General features: G+C 35.6%; 1 protein-coding gene and 1 long non-coding RNA gene across 2 annotated transcripts in view; one reads left to right on the top strand and one right to left on the bottom strand.

Moving 5' to 3' along the window:
• The window catches only part of LOC126748682 (probable G-protein coupled receptor 158), a 288,292-nt gene that overhangs the window by 48,308 nt on the left and 225,572 nt on the right, over positions 1-14,412 (top strand). The gene's annotated exons all lie outside the window — the stretch shown is intronic.
• LOC126748683 (uncharacterized) lies at positions 6,837-9,254 on the bottom strand. The gene is made up of 3 exons (XR_007664799.1): positions 9,018-9,254; positions 7,385-8,511; positions 6,837-6,880 (listed from the first exon to the last, which is right to left on the bottom strand). It is a non-coding gene; the product is annotated as an uncharacterized LOC126748683 (long non-coding RNA).

The raw sequence follows: 14,412 nt of genomic DNA, 5'->3' as shown, positions 1-14,412 counted from the left end.
AGCTTTAAGTGAATGTTGTGAGACCGTGACTTTGTGTTTTTCATTGTTTTTCGTCTGTTGTATACGTCGGTCTCTTTGTGAAAAATGGATGAGATTTTCTTATTATATACATAAGTGTGTCGACTTCTAATACTGACCAATTTATCTGCGGTTATTTTGAAGAATGTTGATTTGTCGTGTTTTTTGTCGTAAACAAAATTTAAAAATAATTTAAAATAGGCAGCGTTGTGTTGTCCAGGTACTGGCTAAGTACATACAATTTTATATTATTTATACAACTGAACACATAATGCCTTATACCATCCGTGAGTATGCAGAAATGTATTATGTTTATGGATTTTGTAATGGAAACGCTCGAGCGGCTGAAAGGGAATATCGTGAACGATATCCTGACTACAGGGTGTTTCAACGAGTGCATAACGCATACGTGGAGGGGCGGATTCCTGGAAATCCTCGCAGAATAGGAAGACCTGATGAAAATGCTGAGGCAGAAGATGACATCATTGAAATGGCATTAGAGGAACCTTCAACTAGGGTTCGCCGCATATCAAGACGGTCTGGTATTCCGAGAACAACAGTACACCGCATTCTACGAAGAAACCAATTGCATCCCTATCATGTACAACGGGTTCAAGATCTATTACCGGGTGATTATGACAAAAGGATGGAATTTTGTAGAGAAATGCTTCATCGTAATAGGCAGGATCCACAATTTTTTAACAAAATTTTATGGTCAGACGAATCTAGTTTTCAGAGGGCGGGAATATTTAATATTCACAATTTACACCACTGGGCATATTTTAACCCCAGAATTGTTAGAAATGACCACTTTCAACATCAATTTAGTGTGAACATATGGAGTGGCATTCTTAACGGTTCATTAATTGGGCCATTTGAACTACCAGCCAGATTAAATGGTGAAATCTATAGGATATTTTTGGAAGAAAACTTACTTGTTTTACTTGAGGATATTCCATTAAATATTCGTTAATCAATGTGACTGCAGCACGATGGAGCGCCCGCCCATTACAGCCTTCAGGTGAGACAGTTTTTAAATGAGGCCTACCTTGGTCGTTGGATTGGACGGGAAGGTACAATTCGTTGGCCACCGCGCTCCCCCGACCTCAATCCAATTGATTTTTTTCTATGGGAGTGCTTTAAGGAGTTGGTATACGCCAAGGAAAATCGTAATGAGGAAGAGCTACGCCACCAAATAATTAACAGCAACTAGATTAATTACCCAAAATAAACGTTCATTCAGAATGATTAAGAGAAATTTTATATGCCGATGTAGGTTTCGCGGCAGACATTTTGAACACTTATTGTAAATGATGGCAAAACTATCATGTAAAACAATAAACCATTTTCTAATGTTTTTTGTACCTTATTGCAATCCACCAACCCAACAAAACACAATTATTTATTTTGAAAAATTGGTAAATATTGATTTAGCCATAAAATTCTGCTCTTTTTTGAAAAACTCAAAATTTAATTAGCCAATAAGAAATAATGTATTTAAGTCATGCCTTGCTGGAATCGGTATGAAACGTAGAAGTTTTTAAGCTACAGGGTCACTCTTATGTCTTACATTTTTGAGAAAAAAATGGCATCAAAGTTAAGGGTACTTATTTTTAAAGTTGTAAAAAGTCCAAAAAGATTTTTTTTTAGCTCTTTCGAAAAGTAATATTTAAAAAAATATTTTTATTAGAAAGGTACATCACTTCTAGGTAAAAACAAACAAAAAAACGCATTGTTTAATCCACTGTATAATTTTTTTATAAGCTTTTATTTGACAGTGTGCTTGAATTTAAAAAATACATAAAAATGGCTATAACTTTTAAACTATTCACAATTGCATAACAACATAGGGGGTGATTTTGATTGATCATGACTCCCTCTATCCTCTGTTTGAGTTTGATCCATCACTTTTGGGACACCCTGTATATAAAATTATGTATAATTTTAAAAAGCAGTGTTATTAAATTAAATATTGCATATAAATTTTCTGCAAAAACATTGTTTTTTTCATCAACACAACCCTTACCCCCCCCACCCACCCCAAACAGTGTTTTAGTAAGACATTCTTTTGATAAATCACTCTTTTTTGTCCATAATCTCGAATCTAATAGCACTGTTTTGGTATTAAATATTTATTAACATACATATATATAACTATAATAAATAAACAAATTGTGTTATTAGGATATTAATGATGAAACCAGCCACTATTTATGCGTATGATTTTTGAAAACAATTTCTTACTGGTAAGTTGTGTGGGGTGGGTGGGGGGCTAACGGTAGGGTTAATGAAAAATGTTATTTTTTTGCAGAAAATAATTTCCTAAGAAAAAAATCCTTTTTAACTAATTATAGGTGTTTGATTTATTTAATAAAGCTTGTTTGTTGCATATATATATACCGGTCCAGTAAATTTCTTTATTGCGTGCAACATGCAACATAAATCCATATGCAGAGCGAGAAAACCCAAAGAGATCATCAATCTTGGTTAAACTTAATTTAGTACCAAATTAATACATTGATCTCCGCACTTAAGACTTACATTGTCGCGACCGGTATAAGTACTATAAATAATTTTTAATGATTTATATGAATAAATACATTTTCTTAATACATTAATTGGCCTATTGATCAAATAAAACAAAATATTTCCTTTTTTGAATAATTTTATTAACAAATGAACATTAATAATAACGTGATTGGCGACGCCGTTACAATTACGTGAATGTTTCAATTTAATCCCTTCGGTTTTGAACAAAGAAATGTCATAAACATCAAACAACTTGTACCAAAGCAAAATTGCTCGTTACATAAATAATTAATCCAAATTCAAAGGTATTTGTTTATTCGTTGTTAAACAAATTACTGCAAATAGCAAGTTTGTAAATAAATTAGCTTAAGACCAAATTAATTGGATGGTAATTACATGAATAAATATAATGAGTTATTCTTAGAACGTATCCTGCTTGGGTGTTATTATAAGCTTAGCTTTTTTTGTATTAAATATAAAAAATTGTTCAACTTTTCCATGAAACAATTGACATCCTAATTTAATTTCTTCTATATTTTTCCCCGAAGAAGTGATTAAACTTGTCAAGTTTTGATATATTATATCTCATTTATTAAGATCCATCAATTTCAATAAGCCGACGGGAATTAACAGGACTCTATATATCTTTTTACAATAAACCGATTTGGCACCTTAAAAACCCAAGAAAAATAAGGGAATCATACATGCCACCTGATTTATACCGCTTTTTCCTTTTCAATAGAAAAAAAAATTTGTTTTTTCGATATCAACCGCTCAGCCGTTTCCAAGGGAGGTATTTTTGCCAAATAATTCATCCCCTAAAGACAGTGTAAATCGTAAATCAAACGGGGTGGTTCAAAAACTGCACTAAAACAATGATATGTCCCGAACACTCGAAAACCGGACAGGCCTGATGAAAAACCACTTTACTGTTGCATTAAGGTTTGCTACATAAAACCGACGATTTGTAGGGATCACATTTTTTTTTCAGATGACATGTTACATCTGCTTTGTAGGAATATTTCATCGCTTTGACTCTTTTATGCACTTTACAATCCATCCGGGCATCAATTATCCTTTAGCGAGACGGTCGTCGGCCAGCTTTAGCAGTCAATTAATTTCCTGCTTTTATTATCATTTATCTATCACAGAAACATCATATGCTCCATAATCTAATTCAAAATCATGAGAGCATAAAGGAAATCTTACGGTCTTTGGTTATAGTTTTTTGGAAATAGCCTTAATTATTAATTGAATACGTAACGCAGGAAAGTAGCTGATTTTTTTAAAAATTGAACTAACTATACCAGCGGCTTATTTAGATCATCTACATCACGTAAACATCGGATTATAATAAGATTCGAGCAGAACTACAGGAATGATAGCAGTTTGAAAATTTGCAAAATGGTCATTTTTCGACGCCGTTTTTAAGCCCAAAAATGGACTTTAAAAATGCAATATCTCAGTTAATAAGAGTGCTACGACCTTGCGAATAATCTTGTTAGATTCAGAAAAATGAAACTAACCCAAAACTGTTGGAATTTTCTCGATATTAGCCACAGAAGCCGAGATATGGACCTCCAAAGTTAGGGATTTTTCATTTTAAGGGTATACCCCCCCGTATCGAATTTTTCACCAAAAATTGATTTTTTTCGAATTTGAACTAACTATACCAGCGGCTTGTTCCCATCACCTACAACACGAAAACACCGGGTTATAATGAGTTTCGAGAAAAACTAAGGGAGTTATAGCACTTTGAAAATGCGAAAAATCGATTTTCTTTAAACCCGAAAATAGCTATAGAAACCCCTATCAGCGACTTATTCCCATCACCTACATTACGAAAACACCGGGTTATAACGGAATTTGACCAGAACAAGTGGAATTATAGCACTTTGAAAAATCGGAAAAAAGTCAGTTTTCGACCCCGTTTTTGAGCCCAAAAATGGGCTACAAAAATGCAAGATCTCAGCTAATATGGGAGCTACGACCTTGCGGATGGTCTCGTTGGATTCAGAAGGACGAAACTAAGTCAAAACCGTTGGAATTTTCCAAATAGGACCCATAGAAGCCGAGATATGGACCTCCAAAGTTAGGGATTTTTCATTTTAAGGGTATACCCCCCCGTATCGAATTTTTCACCAAAAATTGATTTTTTTCGAATTTGAACTAACTATACCAGCGGCCTGTTCCCATCACCTACATTACGAAAACACCGGGTTATAACGGAATTTGACCAGAACAAGTGGAATTATAGCACTTTGAAAAATCGAAAAAAAGTCAGTTTTCGACCCCGTTTTTGAGCCCAAAAATGGGCTACAAAAATGCGAGATCTCAGCTAATATGGGAGCTACGACCTTGCGGATGGTTTCGTTGGATTCAGAAGGACGAAACTAAGTCAAAACCGTTGGAATTTTCCAAATAGGACCCATAGAAGCCGAGATATGGACCTCCAAAGTTAGGGATTTTTCATTTTAAGGGTATACCCCCCCGTATCGAATTTTTCACCAAAAATTGATTTTTTTCGAATTTGAACTAACTTTACCAGCGGCTTGTTCCCATCACCTACAACACGAAAACACCGGGTTATAATGAGTTTCGAGAAAAACTAAGGGAGTTATAGAACTTTGAAAATGCGAAAAATCGATTTTCTTTAAACCCGAAAATAGCTATAGAAACCCCTATCAGCGGCTTATTCCCATCACCTACATTACGAAAACACCGGGTTATAACGGAATTTGACCAGAACAAGTGGAATTATAGCACTTTGAAAAATCGGAAAAAAGTCAGTTTTCGACCCCGTTTTTGAGCCCAAAAATGGGCTACAAAAATACGAGATCTCAGCTAATATGGGAGCTACGACCTTGCGGATGGTCTCGTTGGATTCAGAAGGACGAAACTAAGTTAAAACCGTTGGAATTTTCCAAATAGGACCCATAGAAGCCGAGATATGGACCTCCAAAGTTAGGGATTTTTCATTTTAAGGGTATACCCCCCCGTATCGAATTTTTCACCAAAAATTGATTTTTTTCGAATTTGAACTAACTATACCAGCGGCTTGTTCCCATCACCTACAACACGAAAACACCGGGTTATAATGAGTTTCGAGAAAAACTAAGGGAGTTATAGCACTTTGAAAATGCGAAAAATCGATTTTCTTTAAACCCGAAAATAGCTATAGAAACCCCTATCAGCGGCTTATTCCCATCACCTACATTACGAAAACACCGGGTTATAACGGAATTTGACCAGAACAAGTGGAATTATAGCACTTTGAAAAATCGGAAAAAAGTCAGTTTTCGACCCCGTTTTGAGCCCAAAAATGGGCTACAAAAATACGAGATCTCAGCTAATATGGGAGCTACGACCTTGCGGATGGTCTCGTTGGATTCAGAAGGACGAAACTAAGTCAAAACCGTTGGAATTTTCCAAATAGGACCCATAGAAGCCGAGATATGGACCTCCAAAGTTAGGGATTTTTCATTTTAAGGGTATACCCCCCCGTATCGAATTTTTCACCAAAAATTGATTTTTTTCGAATTTGAACTAACTATACCAGCGGCCTGTTCCCATCACCTACATTACGAAAACACCGGGTTATAACGGAATTTGACCAGAACAAGTGGAATTATAGCACTTTGAAAAATCGAAAAAAAGTCAGTTTTCGACCCCGTTTTTGAGCCCAAAAATGGGCTACAAAAATGCGAGATCTCAGCTAATATGGGAGCTACGACCTTGCGGATGGTCTCGTTGGATTCAGAAGGACGAAACTAAGTCAAAACCGTTGGAATTTTCCAAATAGGACCCATAGAAGCCGAGATATGGACCTCCAAAGTTAGGGATTTTTCATTTTAAGGGTATACCCCCCCGTATCGAATTTTTCACCAAAAATTGATTTTTTTCGAATTTGAACTAACTTTACCAGCGGCTTGTTCCCATCACCTACAACACGAAAACACCGGGTTATAATGAGTTTCGAGAAAAACTAAGGGAGTTATAGAACTTTGAAAATGCGAAAAATCGATTTTCTTTAAACCCGAAAATAGCTATAGAAACCCCTATCAGCGGCTTATTCCCATCACCTACATTACGAAAACACCGGGTTATAACGGAATTTGACCAGAACAAGTGGAATTATAGCACTTTGAAAAATCGGAAAAAAGTCAGTTTTCGACCCCGTTTTTGAGCCCAAAAATGGGCTACAAAAATACGAGATCTCAGCTAATATGGGAGCTACGACCTTGCGGATGGTCTCGTTGGATTCAGAAGGACGAAACTAAGTTAAAACCGTTGGAATTTTCCAAATAGGACCCATAGAAGCCGAGATATGGACCTCCAAAGTTAGGGATTTTTCATTTTAAGGGTATACCCCCCGTATCGAATTTTTCACCAAAAATTGATTTTTTTCGAATTTGAACTAACTATACCAGCGGCTTGTTCCCATCACCTACAACACGAAAACACCGGGTTATAATGAGTTTCGAGAAAAACTAAGGGAGTTAAAGCACTTTGAAAATGCGAAAAATCGATTTTCTTTAAACCCGAAAATAGCTATAGAAACCCCTATCAGCGGCTTATTCCCATCACCTACATTACGAAAACACCGGGTTATAACGGAATTTGACCAGAACAAGTGGAATTATAGCACTTTGAAAAATCGGAAAAAAGTCAGATTTCGACCCCGTTTTGAGCCCAAAAATGGGCTACAAAAATACGAGATCTCAGCTAATATGGGAGCTACGACCTTGCGGATGGTCTCGTTGGATTCAGAAGGACGAAACTAAGTCAAAACCGTTGGAATTTTCCAAATAGGACTTATAGAAGCCGAGATATGGACCTCCAAAGTTAGGGATTTTTCATTTTAAGGGTATACCCCCCCGTATCGAATTTTTCACCAAAAATTGATTTTTTTCGAATTTGAACTAACTATACCAGCGGCTTGTTCCCATCACCTACAACACGAAAACACCGGGTTATAATGAGTTTCGAGAAAAACTAAGGGAGTTATAGCACTTTGAAAATGCGAAAAATCGATTTTCTTTAAACCCGAAAATAGCTATAGAAACCCCTATCAGCGGCTTATTCCCATCACCTACATTACGAAAACACCGGGTTATAACGGAATTTGACCAGAACAAGTGGAATTATAGCACTTTGAAAAATCGAAAAAAAGTCAGTTTTCGACCCCGTTTTTGAGCCCAAAAATGGGCTACAAAAATGCGAGATCTCAGCTAATATGGGAGCTACGACCTGGCGGATGGTCTCGTTGGATTCAGAAGGACGAAACTAAGTCAAAACCGTTGGAATTTTCCAAATAGGACCCATAGAAGCCGAGATATGGACCTCCAAAGTTAGGGATTTTTCATTTTAAGGGTATACCCCCCCGTATCGAATTTTTCACCAAAAATTGATTTTTTTCGAATTTGAACTAACTATACCAGCGGCTTGTTCCCATCACCTACAACACGAAAACACCGGGTTATAATGAGTTTCGAGAAAAACTAAGGGAGTTATAGCACTTTGAAAATGCGAAAAATCGATTTTCTTTAAACCCGAAAATAGCTATAGAAACCCCTATCAGCGGCTTATTCCCATCACCTACATTACGAAAACACCGGGTTATAACGGAATTTGACCAGAACAAGTGGAATTATAGCACTTTGAAAAATCGAAAAAAAGTCAGTTTTCGACCCCGTTTTTGAGCCCAAAAATGGGCTACAAAAATGCGAGATCTCAGCTAATATGGGAGCTACGACCTGGCGGATGGTCTCGTTGGATTCAGAAGGACGAAACTAAGTCAAAACCGTTGGAATTTTCCAAATAGGACCCATAGAAGCCGAGATATGGACCTCCAAAGTTAGGGATTTTTCATTTTAAGGGTATACCCCCCCGTATCGAATTTTTCACCAAAAATTGATTTTTTTCGAATTTGAACTAACTATACCAGCGGCTTGTTCCCATCACCTACAACACGAAAACACCGGGTTATAATGAGTTTTGAGAAAAACTAAGGGAGGTATAGCACTTTGAAAATGCGAAAAATCGATTTTCATTAAACCCGAAAATAGCTATAGAAACCCCTATCAGCGGCTTATTCCCATCACTTACATTACGAAAACACCGGGTTATAACGGAATTTGACCAGAACAAGTGGAATTATAGCACTTTGAAAAATCGAAAAAAAGTCAGTTTTCGACCCCGTTTTTGAGCCCAAAAATGGGCTACAAAAATGCGAGATCTCAGCTAATATGGGAGCTACGACCTTGCGGATGGTCTCGTTGGATTCAGAAGGACGAAACTAAGTCAAAACCGTTGGAATTTTCCAAATAGGACCCATAGAAGCCGAGATATGGACCTCCAAAGTTAGGGATTTTTCATTTTAAGGGTATACCCCCCCGTATCGAATTTTTCACCAAAAATTGATTTTTTTCGAATTTGAACTAACTTTACCAGCGGCTTGTTCCCATCACCTACAACACGAAAACACCGGGTTATAATGAGTTTCGAGAAAAACTAAGGGAGTTATAGCACTTTGAAAATGCGAAAAATCGATTTTCTTTAAACCCGAAAATAGCTATAGAAACCCCTATCAGCGGCTTATTCCCATCACCTACATTACGAAAACACCGGGTTATAACGGAATTTGACCAGAACAAGTGGAATTATAGCACTTTGAAAAATCGGAAAAAAGTCAGTTTTCGACCCCGTTTTTGAGCCCAAAAATGGGCTACAAAAATACGAGATCTCAGCTAATATGGGAGCTACGACCTTGCGGATGGTCTCGTTGGATTCAGAAGGACGAAACTAACTCAAAACCGTTGGAATTTTCCAAATAGGACCCATAGAAGCCGAGATATGGACCTCCAAAGTTAGGGATTTTTCATTTTAAGGGTATACCCCCCCGTATCGAATTTTTCACCAAAAATTGATTTTTTTCGAATTTGAACTAACTTTACCAGCGGCTTGTTCCCATCACCTACAACACGAAAACACCGGGTTATAATGAGTTTCGAGAAAAACTAAGGGAGGTATAGCACTTTGAAAATGCGAAAAATCGATTTTCATTAAACCCGAAAATAGCTATAGAAACCCCTATCAGCGGCTTATTCCCATCACTTACATTACGAAAACACCGGGTTATAACGGAATTTGACCAGAACAAGTGGAATTATAGCACTTTGAAAAATCGAAAAAAAGTCAGTTTTCGACCCCCGTTTTTGAGCCCAAAAATGGGCTACAAAAATGCGAGATCTCAGCTAATATGGGAGCTACGACCTTGCGGATGGTCTCGTTGGATTCAGAAGGACGAAACTAAGTCAAAACCGTTGGAATTTTCCAAATAGGACCCATAGAAGCCGAGATATGGACCTCCAAAGTTAGGGATTTTTCATTTTAAGGGTATACCCCCCCCGTATCGAATTTTTCACCAAAAATTGATTTTTTTCGAATTTGAACTAACTTTACCAGCGGCTTGTTCCCATCACCTACAACACGAAAACACCGGGTTATAATGAGATTCGAGAAAAACTAAGGGAGTTATAGCACTTTGAAAATGCGAAAAATCGATTTTCTTTAAACCCGAAAATAGCTATAGAAACCCCTATCAGCGGCTTATTCCCATCACCTACATTACGAAAACACCGGGTTATAACGGAATTTGACCAGAACAAGTGGAATTATAGCACTTTGAAAAATCGGAAAAAAGTCAGTTTTCGACCCCGTTTTTGAGCCCAAAAATGGGCTACAAAAATGCGAGATCTCAGCTAATATTGGAGCTACGACCTTGCGGATGGTCTCGTTGGATTCAGAAGGGCGAAACTAAGTCAAAACCGTTGGAGTTTTCCCGATAGCTCTTATAGAAGCCGAGATATCGGCCTTCAAAGTTTGGGTTTTTTCATTTTTCGGGTACACCCCCCGTTTGGATTTTTTTTCAAGAAAATTTTTTTTTTTTCGAATTCGAACTAACTATACCAGCGGATTGTTCTCATCAAGTAGATCGCAAGGGTAGATGAGAAGAAATAGGGGCTATGCAACAATGCAACGCAATATTAAATAAAACCCTTAAAATTTTCTATATTTATTTTTATTTTAGTAAGCTTTGAATTTGTCAATTTAATTTTAGCCACTTGAAAATTGTTTACTTTTTTAATCTTTTTTTAATAAAATTGGGTATTACGAATAAATAGTTTAAATATAATTGAACATTACAATAGGCTCCGTTATTTTTTAATCAGGTACTGTCCCACCTAATTTATCATTTCCTAAACCGTGATATAAACAAATTTGAAAAATAAGTAGTTGGCTACCAGTGTATATTCGACCATAATTCTTGTTCGTTTAGAATTCAAGTATTTTTTTAAATTTAAATAAAAATTCCAGGGATGTTTTGCAATTTTTTAAATGAACTGCAAATTAATGACATTTCTTAATATTTCATAGAATTCCAATTGAAATTTATCAAAGTGTGGCTCTAACATAATTATTTACTAATACTATGAAATTCGTTCAGTTTCTAAATTGTCCTAAAGTTTCATAAAGTTAAAAAATTCCATGCATTTCCAACAATGTTTTCACGAGAAAAAACTATGAAAATTCTTTTGTTAGTTTTCTAAGGAAATTTCTTAATACTTAAGAAAATTTCAATAAATTCTATGCGAATTCAACAAAAATTCGATGTTTGCATAATTTTTTACTAATAACCTTAAAATTTCAATGTTTTTTCTTTTAATTTGTGTGGAACCTATCTATAACTACGAATTCGTGCACAATTTCTAACAAAGAAATTATTTAATTTCCGAGGATGATTTATAATTTCTTAAATTGATTATAAAATATTCATAAAATATTATTATGTTTTCTTAAATTCCTCAAAATGTCCAACAACTTCTATAATATATTAAAAAAAAAGTCCATATTTTTCGGAAAATTAAATAAAATCTTATTAATTCAGGCATTTGCCGTATATTTTTTTCACAGAAAAAAAGACAAAAAAATACCTACGATAAAGGATAAAAGCTGATTTTCTACTTGCTTAGGTTTCCAAATATCCAAAATTATATCCAGTGACCAAATATTTAAAATTACCAGAACCAATATATGTGAAAGAAATTAATACAAGCTGATAAAAAATGAAAATCTATGTTTTCCAGAATATCGACATATTTTTTTATATATTTGACGTATTTTTTGCAGGGATTTAAGCCCAAGCAACACATCATAAATTATTATCGTTAGATATATATTTATTATATATTTTTAAGTAATTAATGATTAAGAAAACGCATTTGCTTTTTAAAATGTTATTTCCTAAAGCCTATAATAGCATTACAAACCTTTTAATTCAAGATATTATTTATACAGCCTCTGTACTAATAAATAAACTATAATTAAACCCAACTAACTTAAACCTGTCCGTAAAAGTAAATCACAAAGACACCGTATTTCTCCTACTACAACGCAAAAGTCCCCGCGAATAAAACAAACAAAACCGTCCGTCCAAATACGCACTAAACACACACAAAGTTACTATTTACATTAAATAACTAAATAAAATCACATATCGCACATACATTCCAGGCGAGTGACTCGTCATCATCAAGCAAAAATCTTAAACCTACATAATTATATCTGGAACAATAATTTGAAATAATAATGCTAATAGATTGGCGAAGGCGTATATTTCAACGCGACAAAACCGCATCTAAGATGCTATTTAAAATAATCGTAAACGAGTTGGCGAAAGTGCCGGGCATATTTTAGATATTTCGATTATTTCAAATTGGCTCGGACCCCCGTTTAAGGATTTGCCGAGAATTATTTGCTGTAAACCGTGAAACCGGCGATAACGTTGCCAATAGAACCGCATTCTTCAATAATCCAATTATTTTTCACGGTATTTCTTGTGGGTTTTTAATAGTTTTATATTAAATGAGTGTATGATGCGGCAACGTTGTATTTCGCCGCTTAGTGTGTATGAGAGTTTATTATACAGGATGATTGACGACCAATGGTACGTTAGCTGTATATGGAAAACGGAACGTAGGATTTTTCTGAAAACTTGGTAACTATAGTAACAGACAATACTCTATAAGTATAAAATATTTTCAGCACTGCAGCGTTGCCGCTTATATAGAAAAATGGCAACACTTTTGGTTTTTTAAATGGAACACCCTAAATATTTTTCGATATTTTGATTCCCTGCTTCATTTTGAGTCTTTTTTATTTATACTTTCTTATACGTATCTTCAGCGGTTTTCAAGAAAAAAAATAATTTTGCGGCTTTTTTGGTTAAAAAACCAAGGTATAACAAATTGTTTGCTTTTTAAAAATTTAAGTCCCTAAAACGCTCAAATTTTAAATATTACTTTAAAAAACCATCTCAATCACGAAAATACTGGGTTACAACAGGATTCGACCAGAACAAGTGGAATTATAGCACTTTGAAAATTCGGAAAAAAGTCAATTTTTTCACCCCGTTTTTGAGCCCAAAAATGGGTCCTAAAAAAGCGAGATCTCAGCTAATACGGGAGCTACGACCTTGCGGATAATCTCATTGGATTCAGAAGGACGAAACTAAGTCAAAACCGTTGGAATTTTCCCGATAGGACCCATAGAAGCCGAGATATGGACCTCCAAATATAGAGATTTTTCATTTTAAGGGTATACCCCCCCGTATCGAATTTTTCACCGAAAATTGATTTTTTTCGAATTTGAACTAACTATACCAGCGGCTTGTTCCCATCACCTACAACACGAAAACACCGGGTTATAATGAGTTTCGAGAAAAACTAAGGGAGTTATAGCACTTTGAAAATGCGAAAAAATCGATTTTCTTTAAACTCGAAAATCGCTTTAGAAACCCCTATCAGCGGCTTATTCCCATCACCTACATTACGAAAACACCGGATTATAACGGAATTCGACCAGAACAAGTGGAATTATAGCACTTTGAAAATTCGGAAAAAAGTCAATTTTCGACCCCGTTTTTGAGCCCAAAAATGGGCCACAAAAATGCGAGATCTCAATTAGTAAAAGAGCTAGAACCTTATGAATAGTGTTGTTGAATTCAGAAGGACCAAACTAAGACAAAACCGTTGAAATTTTCCCAATAGCTCCCACAGAAGCCGAGATATCGGCCTTCAAAATTTGGGTTTTTTCATTTTTTGGGTATACCCCCCCGTTTGGATTTTTTTCAGAAAAAAATGTTTTTTTTCGAATTCGAATTAACTCTACCAGCGGATTGTTCTCATCAAGTAAATCACGAAAATACCGGGTTATAAGGGAATCCGAGCAGAACTAATAAATCGAGTATTTTTTCGTCCTCGTTTTTGAGGCCAAAAATGGGCATCAAAAATGCCGTATCTCGGCTATCGTAAAAGCTACGACCTTGCGGATGGTTTCGTTGAATTTAGAAGGACGAAACTAAGACAAAACCGTTGGAATTTTCCCGATATTGGCCACAGAAGCCGAGATATCGACCTCCAAAATTTGAGGTTTGTAATTTTTCGGGGGGTATACATTTTTCGACGCCGTTTTTGAGCCTAAAAATGGCCTTTAAAGTGCGATAGAGTTTTCTCGATAGTGTCCATAAAAGCCGAGATATCGACCTTTAAAATTGAGGATTTTTATGATTAAAAAATATTATAAACAAACTTTTTAGCGTTTCATAAAAAAAATTGTTGAAAATAAGCGCCCTAAATAAGCATAAAACCGTAAAAAAAACCTCCGTGTTCTACTGATCATATACAATCTGCTAATCCTCTGTGATTTATTTTCGACACATTCTGCTATAAATTCCCTATGTGGTATTAAATAGTGGGGTGATGCAAGCCGTCGCTCGTCAATGAGATAATCAATTTAATACAA

This window comes from Anthonomus grandis, chromosome 22, assembly GCF_022605725.1.
Source record: "Anthonomus grandis grandis chromosome 22, icAntGran1.3, whole genome shotgun sequence".
NCBI lineage: Eukaryota > Metazoa > Arthropoda > Insecta > Coleoptera > Curculionidae > Anthonomus > Anthonomus grandis.
The sequence above is the reverse complement of the archived record's forward strand: the minus strand, read 5'-3'. Positions and strand labels throughout refer to the sequence as shown.